Here is a 12,432-nt window from a genome sequence, read left to right on the forward strand (position 1 = left end):
TACACTCACTGTCTCTGTTAATACACATGCCTCCCACTACTAGTCACAGTCCATCACTCCTACTATTGCTTACAACATCTTCCCTCACTCGCTGTTATCCACTCAATCCCCCAACTGCTCTAATCCTGCATGCCTTCTGTGCTGCTTACTCACTCCTTACAGACACTTCCCTACCCAAGCTCACCTGCATCAACTGAAACACCATTTTCATCTCACTCAATCACGCTGTTTGTCTCATTCCAGGAGTAGGGTGGAGTCAAGATGGGTGACAGGATACCAGATAAATGACTCCTTACCTTCCAGAAGGAAGAAATCCTGGCCTTCTCCAGTGAAGACTCAGGCTGGATGTGCTGTGATGCCAAAACCATCATGTCCCATCAAAAACATAAGAATCATTCAGAGATGGTAAGAACTGGAGATGCTGGAGTCTGAGATAACACAGTGTGGAGCAGGAGGAGCACAGCAGGCCAAGCAGCATCAGAGGAGCAGGAAAGCTGACATTTTGGGTTGGGACCCTTGTCGTTATTGCGCTACTGTCTCACTTACTCCCTCAGCGAATGTACTCCTCACACAGGTAGACTTCTGCGCTCTGTCTGTGATGCTTTCTCTTTTTTGCCTCTTGCAGTACAGGTGTTGTCTGCACATTCTCAGCAGCCAAGAAGAACAGCTCCTCAAGACATCTCCTTCTTCATTTCTGAGGAAGAAGCCACAGGTCTGTTAGAGGTTGAACCAGCAAAGCTGCCTCCTGCTCGGAAACTGACACCTCAGTGGGAACTGTATGAATGAATGTCTTACTAGCTGCAACTACAACAATGAATGTACTGAGACACGTCATTCTTATTGCTACATGATGTTTATGGTCCAAGGTGTGAAGTGAATAGTTTCTACACCTCATGCAGGCTGTGGGACCTTGGATAGTACTTGCTACATTGGCAGTGGGGGTATATTTTCCCAGGCTGCTTGTGTTACACAGTAGGTAGTGTGATTAATTCCCAATGCTGTGTGATGTGCCTAAGAGGGTTAGGGGCCAGCATTTGTACTCCACACACCAGGTTAATGTATAAGTTTCACATACGACACTTTGCGATTGCTGCTATCTTTCACGTCACAGAATGAAACACTTGCCCTGCCCATTCTGGGTTTGGTGATGGCCATTTCCATCCCCATTGTGCACTTGCAACAATGGTCACACATCACACACTGAGTCACATCATCACCTTTTCCGTTCAGGTGACACCCTGAATTTTTATATTCCCTTCTTGATAGCCCTTTCCATCAAACACATCGATTCTGACCATCCTCACATTCTTACCCAACTCATTTATTTAACCTTTCAGCTCCATACTTTACCTCCTCAGTTCCAGGCTCATTGAATTATCATACCAGATACATAATGCACTATTCTCCGTTAAAACCAGAGTGGTGCTGACTATTGATGACCTTCGTCCCCAGGTAACACCTTTTCTTTTCATTTTCGATCACCTTTCTGATTTTATCAAGTTGTTCCCCTTTCACAATGGTTATACCCTCTGTATTCCAACATGCTGCCTCCGTCCTCACAACTAACCTCTTCAGCTTCTATCCTATGGCAGTGGCACATCCTTGACCTTTGGTGGAAGGATCCTGAGGACTGACTGTGATCACACACTAGATTGACTTGAACAGACAGGACTGATTGATGGCTGACCAGGCGCCTGACAGATCTGAATACAGCTCCCCAGCTGACGTCCTGCAACTCCTAGATTAGCAGCACTGGACACAAGGACTGATTGTGACCCACTCTCTGGACTGAAGAGATATAGAGTTGTTGACTGTAATTGCTTCAAATGGTAGGCTGACTCTGCTCCAGCCCCGGACTGATAATAGAAGCTGCCCTTGATCTAAAATGCCGATCAAAGGGTGTTTCCCTTGGTTGGACTGAGGATTACTTCCAGTAGGTTTTGAAACCTGGCCATTTGGTTGAAGCACATGCAGTACGTCCACTGTGTAAGCAGCTGGTACATGGTTTAGGTGTGAGATTGTAGTAGCACCATGATATACCATAACATGTTCAACATCTTGACAGATCACTGCTGGCAAATATGACAAGCTGCCTGGCTTTGTGTCTCTGCTAAAAGGCAAGGCAGGACAGAAATACTGTGAGTCTTTAAGTTCTCGCTGATGGGGCAAACTGCACAAAGACTGGGCAAAGCATGGCAGGCATGCTGTGGCATCAAGGGAGGTGCAAAGTGACTGAGCACCAAGAGACAAAGCGAGCGGTCCTGAAAAGCACCCTGCTGTAATCCTTGAGCTGTGTGCGTGTCTCTAAATGCAAGGTGCCCTGGCAGCAGCATTACAATAAAAGTGCTGGATCATTCCAAAGTGCAGCATAGAAGTGCAGACTGTATTGTAAGGTGGAGCTGGGAGGCTCTTTAGAGGGTCAGTGAGGACTCACTGGGCTGAATGGCCTCCACACTGTTGAGTTTCCATGATTCAATGGGTATACAGTGAGGCTGGTACATGTCCGATGGCGAAGTCTTTGGGTGCATGCGGATGCTGTCCATGATGCATGCTCTGAGATGTTGGTGACTGGCGTCCAAGATGGAGGGACGAAGAGCAAGTGGCCAACTAGAGTTGGGCAACTATCCATGCTGGCATCTATGTTGGAAATTGTCATTATCTTGTTTCCATCTGGCAGGTGGTAGAATGGGAATCTGCATATCGAAGAGGCAAGCTGAACAAATAATGAGAAATTAATGCATGCAAAGAGACCTCGCCACTCACTCGCAAGATTCTCATCCTGACTTTAGAAACAAAACTAGCCTGCAAAATGAGACTTTTTACTCTCAACTTCAAGAATCTCTTTTGTGCTCATCTCACCTCGTTTTGCCAACTCTCTCATCAATGCCCACGTTGGGAAGTTTCCACTCTCTCATTCAGTTTACTCCTGCACTACAAATTCCACCACTGTTCCCAAACACCTAGGAAAGACTCATTTGCTTGATGTGTCATTTTACGTCCTTCCTGAAGTGTAGTTCAGTTTTAAGTGATATTAATCTTGCATGAACTGGTTGCCTTGTGGAAGTATGCAGTCACTGATCAGCATGATCGGCCTGTGCACCATTGAAAGAAGCAGGCAATGCAGCACTTGTCTGCTGTCCTGCAGCACTGAGATCAGTTGGAGTTTACTTGTGCCTTCTGATTCCCAAGCTTGATTTTGTGGGCTGGCCAATTTACCCCTATGTAGTTTAAACTTAGATTTTGCTCAGGTCACTCTCTGTTCCATCCACTCCCTTGCAATCAGTTCCTTTTCTTGATCTTTCTCACTCTGCCGAATCTCTGGTCATCCACTTCCTATTACCATTTATGTCTTGTCCTTTCACTTTTCCTCAATTTCGCTTCTTTTCTACCTCTCTAATAGTGTCCATTAGGCATTGATTCTCAAAATCCTATTCTTGGACCTCTAATTTTTTTCTCTGATGCACCTCCCAACTCCATTATTCCATTTCATAATATTCACCATCTCCCATGCCAGTAATATATTGTACTTGTTTCCTCCATCCTCCCACTTCTCAATTTTTTTTCTCCTCTCTATATTCTTGGTGCCTAACCCTACCCTTCCTTCTCACTGTCCCAAGCTCTAGATTCCCACATTCTTCTATTATTCGCTTTCATCTTCCACTGTATGGAAAACTTCATTTTATCCCTCTGAATCTACTTTCCCACCCCCTTGTTCTACCATATCTTTATTTGTTGACCACATTTGATTGTTAATTCAAAGATAGTAAGAACTGCCAATGCCGGAGTCTGAGGTAGCACAGTGTGGAGCTGGAGGAACACAGCAGACCAGGCAGCATCAGAGGAGCAGGAAAGTTGACGTTTCTGAAGAAGGGTCCCAACCTGAAAATGTCAGCTTTCCCGCTCCTCTGATGCTATCTGGCCTACTGTGTTCCTCCAGCTCCACACTGTGTTATCTTTGATTATTAATTGTTCAGTTCTCCAACATTCCAGTAAACCCATACTGTCTAACCTTACCTAATCTGAAGGCTGCTCTTGCCTTGAATCCAGTCACAAAAAAACTGCACCTAAATTATTTTCGTTCATAATCATCTGTTCCATCTAAGGTCTACCATAAATCCTTTCCACCATATTATAAAATGATGAAGGAAGCAAGCCCATTCTCCTTGCTCTGTATCCAAGCCCACCTGCTGTAATATCCAGTCTGCCCCAACAGGTGAAAGATCATATGGCAATATTCCAAGAAGAACAGTATGTACTTTCCACCGCTGTGGCCAATATCTAACTTTTAACCAACACCACAAGCATGAATGATCTGACCCTCAACTCTTTCAGTTTTTAGGAATTTGGTGCCTGCAAATTGGCTGAAGTATTTCTTACATTGCAACAGTAACAATGTTGCAAAACTGCATTGTTGAACTTTGAAATATCTTGATTCCTTTAGGGTTTACCTAACCTATAAGTGCAATAAGAGTTTTAACATATATTTTCTGCTTTAGTACAAATATAATTGACTGGTGAATCGTCTTAATGATAACTTATTAAAATACTTCATTTAAAAATTAGAATGTACTGGGAGAAAGTCCAACATTATTTTCCATTGGCTTAGTCAGCTGGATTCTTTCTTTACTGATTTGGGCTGGTTCTATGGCAAGTTTCATTAGCGATTGTAATTTTAAACAATATAAATCCTAATAGCTGATAACATGTGTACAACAGAACCACCACTAGCTCTGCCTCAATTCAGAGTCTCTACAGACTGATATCAAATAAGTACTGTATTCTTGGGAATATATGCTGCACACTCACTGACCAGCGGCTTCAGGCACCTACTTTCACTCAGTTATAATCTTGGCAAATATATTCCTTATTGTCTTTGAGAAAAGATTAGAATCTTGTAAGATAAAATAAAAATCCTATAAAATAGTACCTACAATAATAGGGTTCTATAGAATGAATTCAATACCCTAAAGATTTTTTGATAAGCGTTTTAACTTTCTCCTTTAAGTTGCTTTGAACCTAACACGTTTCCAGCAGCTTACATTAAAAGATATCCCCACAGTGTGTCCTTCCCTCAAAATACTTATCCCCTTTGTAAAAATGACCTTGGCATGCCTAAACCTAGCTTGACTGTAGTCAAAGTCAACACCACTGCGCCTCTGAAGCATCTGACATTGCATTTCAAAGGAAACTAAACCTCACATATGACAAATGCCTGTGTTTCTGAGCATGTGCTCTAACAATGGACTAAGACGCCATTCAAATTAGCAACACATAGATTAGAGGAACTTGTTCAAACTCAGTCATAGCCACACAAGGACTCTAGGAATATCAGTCACATGAAAGCAGTTAAGTACCAGACTGAAATAAATCAAAAGCCTTGTAAGAAAAAATCTGTCAGCAGGTGGGGAAGTTTGTGAACTAATTTGCCAGTGTGCTATAAATCATTTGAATAAGAACCAAATGCGGAAATAGACCTTCCTTTTTTACATATTTCACTAGTATGGCTGTGGATCAACAATGAGACACAAGCTAATTTCTTTATACTGGGACAATCACTTTGCGTGAATGAGAGTGAACTGTGACCTATGCTGCCTTTCTTTAAAGTTGTGTTGTCTGTAATCCTATTAAAGATGAATGGACAGAGTACAAAAATAGATGGTTTTATTTGCTTGTCTCCAAGCTCCGTGATCTTAATATGGACTTGAATTTACTCCTGGACTCAGGCAGAGATACTAATCCAAGGAACACGATATGTCATGAAAGTTGCATGCAGAGAATTACACCATGATATATTCCCTCCCTTTGAGCAATACATCATTCAAGCTTTTAAGGGCATGTCAGATATCCAATTGGCTCCAATACTCCTCTCACAGACCTCTCTGAACTATATTCTTCAGACAACATCAGGCATTTTTCATTACTTAATATCCTTTCTTGTGAGTGCAGAATTGCACTTGCAATATAAATTAATTAGAAAATATAAATTATATGAATATTTCACAATAACTTGAGCCATTGAATAATTAATTTAACAAATGTTTATAACTGGTTTTAGTTTAATTAACACAGCCAGAAAGGTAAGTGACTATCCCCTGTGCATTCCCAACCTTGATGGGCAAGAATTGAAGGCAAAACATTTGCTGAGCAAAATCAAGAACAGGGAGGAGAGCAATGAAGTGCATTAAGTCTGTCCAAGCTCAGGGGCTTCACCAGTTATTGTTCCAAGCCATTAACAGACCTTTAAGGCACTCACGATGCCAGCTTCATGCCCCAACCCCTTGGGAAAAACTGGAATTTAAGAGCAAGGATGAGGACGGAGCTCCCAAATAAACTCACTCACTTCTGATTTTTTTCCTGACTTTGAATACAGGGAAGCCTGCATTTTCCATAGGCAACAATCAAGAAAACTGGCCTTTTAACTCACATTTTAATGCTAAATGTTCTGGCAGTTAACCTTGGGAACACCACCATTTGTAAATCCCCCTTCAAGCCATTCACCTTTCCTGACTTGGAAATATATTACCATTCCTGTATTGACATTTGGCCAAAATCCTGAGCATTCTTGTCTACCTACAGCAAATAGACTGCAGAGGCTCAACAAGGCAATTCACTTCTGGATTCTTTACTAGAGATGGGCAATAAATACTGGCCCAGCCTTTGAACCCATGTCCTGTGAGTGAGGAAATAAAACCTGATACTTCCCTGCTCAGTGTTAATGTGAAGCAATTTCTCATTTTTGACAGAACAGGTTTAAGGCTGGTTAACATCTGAACATGTAGACGTCTGATCACACCTTTGAATATATTCACATTATAAATTCACATCATTATCCTTGAATTTACCATTGTTAAGCATCTTTGCTCAACATTTAGCATTGGCATTTACTGAATGGGAACTTCTCCTGTGTGCACGCTAAGAAGAAAAATGAAGAGTGAGGAAGAGGGAAGGTCATGGTGGACTGATTTGCAAAGGGAAATCCAGAGATGGGAAGACTCAGTTCTAATCCTATCATGGCTACAGGCAATACCACCTCATTTAAATACTTGTTTAATGCTGACAAAGTTTGATTCCTAAAGAAAAGTTTTCAGTCCTGTTTTCCAACCCCACCTGCCGGAAAAAATAATGGCATAGAGGTAATGGCACTAACCTGGTAAGTTAAGAACCTTGTGATGACATACTGGGCTGCTGTTTCAAATCTCACAACGGCAGATAGTGAAATCTGGAACAAGTCACTAGCCTGATAATTTCTGTAAAAATACATCTGGTTCACTAGTGTAATCTATCATCCTACCTGGTATGCATGTGGCAACAATGTGGTGAACTTTTAACAACCCTCTGCCCAATTAGGGGTGAGTAATAAAAACAATGTCCTCATTTTATAAGTTGCATGGAATTTAGAGGGTAAATACTTTTTAAACTGACACGCAGTGCGTGAATATTTTCCATCTATCTATGTGATTCAATTTTCTGCATTCCTGATTCCACTTCTTCTGGTGAAACATTCATCCATGTCTTTGTTATCGTCAAACCTGACTATTCCAATCTATTCATGGATGCTTCCAATCTGTGCTGTCCATTAACTTAAACTTATATAAAATGCTACTGCCTATATCTTATCTCTACCAAGCCCAGTTCAACCATCACCTCTGCCTTCACTGAACTATGTGACTTCAACTCTGAAATTAACATCCATGATTTCTAATCCTTCCATTGCCTCCACATCATGATCTCAGTAATTCCCTTTAGTACCATACCCTTCTGAGAATTTTGCAATTTTCCAATTCGGGCCTCCAGGGCAGTGGCCCCTGATAATAATTGATCACAGCAGCATTGATGGCCTTGTTTTTGATGTCTGAGGCCCTAAACTCTGAAGTTCCCTCCCAAAACCTCTCTGTCTTTTGTTACTGCATGTAATCCTATTTGTAAATGAATGTGACATTGATCCTAGCCTCAATTTGATGATTTGTGCAATATTTGTGGTATTTTCCCAGATGACCACTCCTAGTACCTTGCAGAATTTGTCACCTCTGTCAGTATGTGGTACTGGGTAAGTTTTGTTTGATGTAGTTCACTGCCACCAATCTCTTCTGTCATCATTGTGTCTTGGGTGCATCCAGTGATTCGTGGTAAAGGATACACCATCATAGTGTATATACGGAAGGGGCAGTGTTTATAGACAATAAAGACCTCCAACAAGGACACCGATCATCAACATCTCAGACTCAACACAGTGTGGAGTTGGAGGAACAGAGCAGATCAGGCTGCATTAGAAGAGAGGAAAGTTGACGATTCGAACCTAGATCTTTCATCAGGACTGGGGAGGGGGAAAGGAGTTGGAAAGTAAATAAAAGGAAGAAGGGTGGGACTGGGGGAAGTGGGATGGTGATAGGTGGCTGAAGGTAGGGTAGTGGGGATTGGTCAGTGGGAAGTTTGGGGCGGATGGATGAGAAAGAAGATGGACAGGTTGTGTCAGGTCAAGGAGGCAGGGATGAGAGGGAGGGTTGGACATAGTATGAGGCTGGTGTTCTGGGCAGTGAACATATGCACTCCCTTGCCCATGGACCTCGGCATCTGATATGTGCCATTCTCACCACAGCTTCATGACACATCTCTGTTCCACTTGCAAGGCAGTTCTGCTCTTCCATGCTGCACTTCAGAATGTACTGGCACCTTTTATAGTAAGGCTTCTAAGACACTTAGTGTGCAGGGGCAAACATCCAGACCAGGCCACATCAGAGGGCTCCTCACTAGCTCTCTTAGTCTTCTCTCACTTAGTGACTGCTTAGATGCTAACACCATCTCTACCTTGCCTTGGTTTTTTGTGTTTATTTTCCCTCAGTCAGAACACACAGGCTCACAGTACTTCTGCATTGACTTTTAACACAGACGCAAGGCCAGGCAGCTAGTAATGCTGGAGAAGTTGGTATAGGCCTCCATGGTCCATCAATCTCACACCTGCAATGTATACCAGCAGCATACACTTCAAATACAGTCAACTGGAAGGAGCAATACTCAGCCAAGTCAAAGGGAGACCCCCTTCAGCTTGGGGTCTCAGGGCAGTTAGTCCAGGGCAGCATTCACCATAAATCCAGGGGCTTCAGCACGATCAGTTTGCCACTCGGACCAGTCACAGTGTCACAGTCAGGAGGTCCACAACTCTTTGGTCAAGGGGTGGCCCATGGTCAGTCCTGTGTCCAGTACCACCCATCTGGGGAGTCTCAGTAAGACTTAGGAAGCCACACAGAAACCAGCCAGGACTCTGGTTAGTGATTAATCTGGATTGTCTATCCAAGTTGGTCAAGGCACATGGTCAGCCCTCGGTGTATTCCACTAAAAGTCATGGCGCAGGTATTATCGGTGGCCACTGCTGCAGGAGGGAAGCTCAGCTACTTAAATGTGGGTATTAGAAGCAGCATACTGGGATACCGAGGGGATAACAATTATGAATTGGTGGGGTGGGGCGGGGGGGCAACCCAGCATATAAAGGGAGGAATTGATAGAGATAATGGGAACTGGAGATGCTGGAGAATCCGAGATAACAAAGTGTGGAGCTGGATGAACACAGCAGGCCAAGCAGCATTTCAGGAGCACAAAAGCTGACGTTTCAGGCTTAGACCCTTCATCAGAAAAAGGGGAGGGGGCAAGGGTTCTGAAATAAATAGGGAGAGAGGGGGAGGCAGACCAAAGATGGATAGAGGAGATGATAGGTGAAGAGGAGACAGACAGGTTAAAGAGGCGGGGATGGTGCCAGTAGAGGTGAGTGTAGGTGGGAGGTAGGGAGGGGATAGGTCAGTCTGGGGAGGACAGACAGGTCAAAGGGGCGGGATGAGGTTAGTAGGAAGGAAATGCGGGTGGGGCTTGAGGTGGTGGGGGGGATAGGTGAGAGGAAGAACAGGTTAGGGAGGCAGGGACGAGCTGGGCTAGTTTTGGTTTGGTTCGCAATAAATAACTGCACCTCCCAGGCGCAAACCATTTCAACTCCCCCTCCCATTCCTTAGATGACATGTCCATCCAGGGTCTCCTGCAGTGCCACAACGATGCCACCCAAAGGTTGCAGGAACAGCAACTCATATTCCGCTTGGGAACCCTGCAGCCCAATGGTATCAATGTGGACATCACAAGTTTCAAAATCTCCCCTTCGACCTACGGCATCCCTAAACCAGCCCAGCTCATCCCCGCCTCCCTAACCTGTTCTTCCTCCCACCTCAAGCTGCACCTCCATTTCCTACCTACTAACCTATTCCTGCCCCCTTGACTGTTCTCCCCAGACTGACCTATCCCCTCCCTACCTCCCCACCTAAACTCACCTCTACAGGCTCCATCCCCGCCTCTTTAACTTGTCTCTCTCCTCTCCACCTATCTTCCCTTCTATCCATCTCTGATGCACCTCCCCCTCTCTCCCTATTTATGTCAGAACCCTCTCCACTTCCCCCTTTTCTGATGAAGGGTCCAGACCCGAAACATCAGTTTTTGTGCTCCTTGGCCTGCTGTGTTCATCCAGCTCTACACTTTGTTATCTGAGGAATTGATAGAGCACGGAAAGATAAGGAGTAATGTGTGGAGAGCTTATTGACAGACAGCAGCACATTGGCTTCAGTGGGGGGTGGGGGGGAGTGGGGGCAACAGCGGATGATTGTATCTGACATTGTGGCTGATTTATCCTTTAACTTAAGAAAGCCTGGATAAACCAGCTCCCCTTAAAACATTAAGAAATTCAGGCTGAGAGATGTTATCCATGAAGGAAGGGATCCTTTCTAAATTAACCTTGTTGTGGCCATTCGAGGGTGGGCCTGTTTCAGGAAGGTGATGGGGAGGGATAGATTCATACCCCTATGCCTGGGAATATAACCATTGTGGGTATCCTGTGTGGAATTGTAACAAATCAGATACCCTCACTCGGGGCCAGTCATAACAGGAGGGAGCAGAGATCTCACCAGCTTGAACCAGGATGGGATGGTTCCTTGGGAGATTAGCTTTCAATAATTTGAAGCACCGCACAGAGAAGAGCAATACTGGTTGAATCAGTCAACAACAATGTACATGCTAAAAAGTTCCTGATATGAGAAGATGAGAAAGATTGGAAGATTCAAGAAAGGTGGCCCTATGTTGATATACTATGCAAAAGCAGGTAGATAATATCGAGTGTGCAATGCACTCCGAACCTGCAGAGATATTTTATTTCAAAGGTATGCCATTGTTCAATAACAACATCAAGCAACTTGACATGACCTCTTAACCTCCCTGATGTAATCATGTCTGCTCAAAGGGATGAGTTGTGGGTCATAATTGCTACCTTAGCCGAGAAGAGAATGTGCTGAATTTTGCTAGAGAATCGCCATCTAGAATCAACAGGATGGGGTGTCAGGCACTGGGCAGACAATACCATGTGAGGCCAAGGCAGTAGCCAGACAATGACCACATCCCATTGCATGTGAGACTGAGCCAGAGACAAAGTGCTGGTGGTGATAATACCTGGAGAACTTAGCTGCCAGTAAAGATTTGCAAGTCCTCTGAAGAATTTTCATTGAAAAGATGTTCATATGATAAATGCAAATTAGCTTTATCCAGAAACAGATAAGGAAACATTCTGTATAATATTTTCATATGATTTTGAATAAATATGATTGATATGAGTCAAAAGCAAGCTCAGCAAGCTGCACCTGCAGAATGACTTCCTTTGTTTCTGTGATAATGTGTAGTAGAAATACAATAAATGTTCAGAAATCAGCCATGATCTATACAGAAGAATTGAATAGAACAGTTAGATAGCAACCAAGTGCTAACTGGCCCTCTACTAGTTAAATAAGCTCTTCTTTCAAGTCCTGCCAGAGTTAGAGCAGAAAATTCCTGAGAACTAAATACAGAAAGAGATGAGTAATAATGATGCTGAGATTTGCATTGTACAAAATAAAAAAGGCTAAAGGAACAACTGACATGATCAGAAGCTAAAGAAACCACAACAGCATTTGAAAGAAAGGCATTTACTAGGAAATTTTTGATTTTTTCACAAATGCATAGCATTCTTCTCCAGTATCAATCAAAACACATCACTAATTACGATATGTGATATCATTATGATGAAAAATGTTTCGTGTTCTTATTATCTTTTGCCTTCACCTAAAATAGCTGAGCAGTATTTTGAAAAGACAATGTCCTTTTAACTGAAGAAGTAACTTTTGTGTATTTACAACAATAGACTTACAGAACAGACTGCCACCTAGTGCAGTAACTACTTACTCTGGTGTAACATAACACAAATTGAGAGTCTTAGCAATCTTACAGAGTGTACGGCGTCTGGAGTTTGGGAGCAAATTAAAAGTATGTGGAGTGCTGAAAGAGGGTAATAGCATGAGGCTGAAAGTCTAAAAGTTCTTTAATACTCCTGTGTAATTACGTTTAGACATACAACCCAAGTTTCATTTTCTGATGGGA

The sequence above is a fragment of the Stegostoma tigrinum genome, chromosome 9 (genome assembly GCF_030684315.1).
Source record: "Stegostoma tigrinum isolate sSteTig4 chromosome 9, sSteTig4.hap1, whole genome shotgun sequence".
Lineage (NCBI taxonomy): Eukaryota > Metazoa > Chordata > Chondrichthyes > Orectolobiformes > Stegostomatidae > Stegostoma > Stegostoma tigrinum.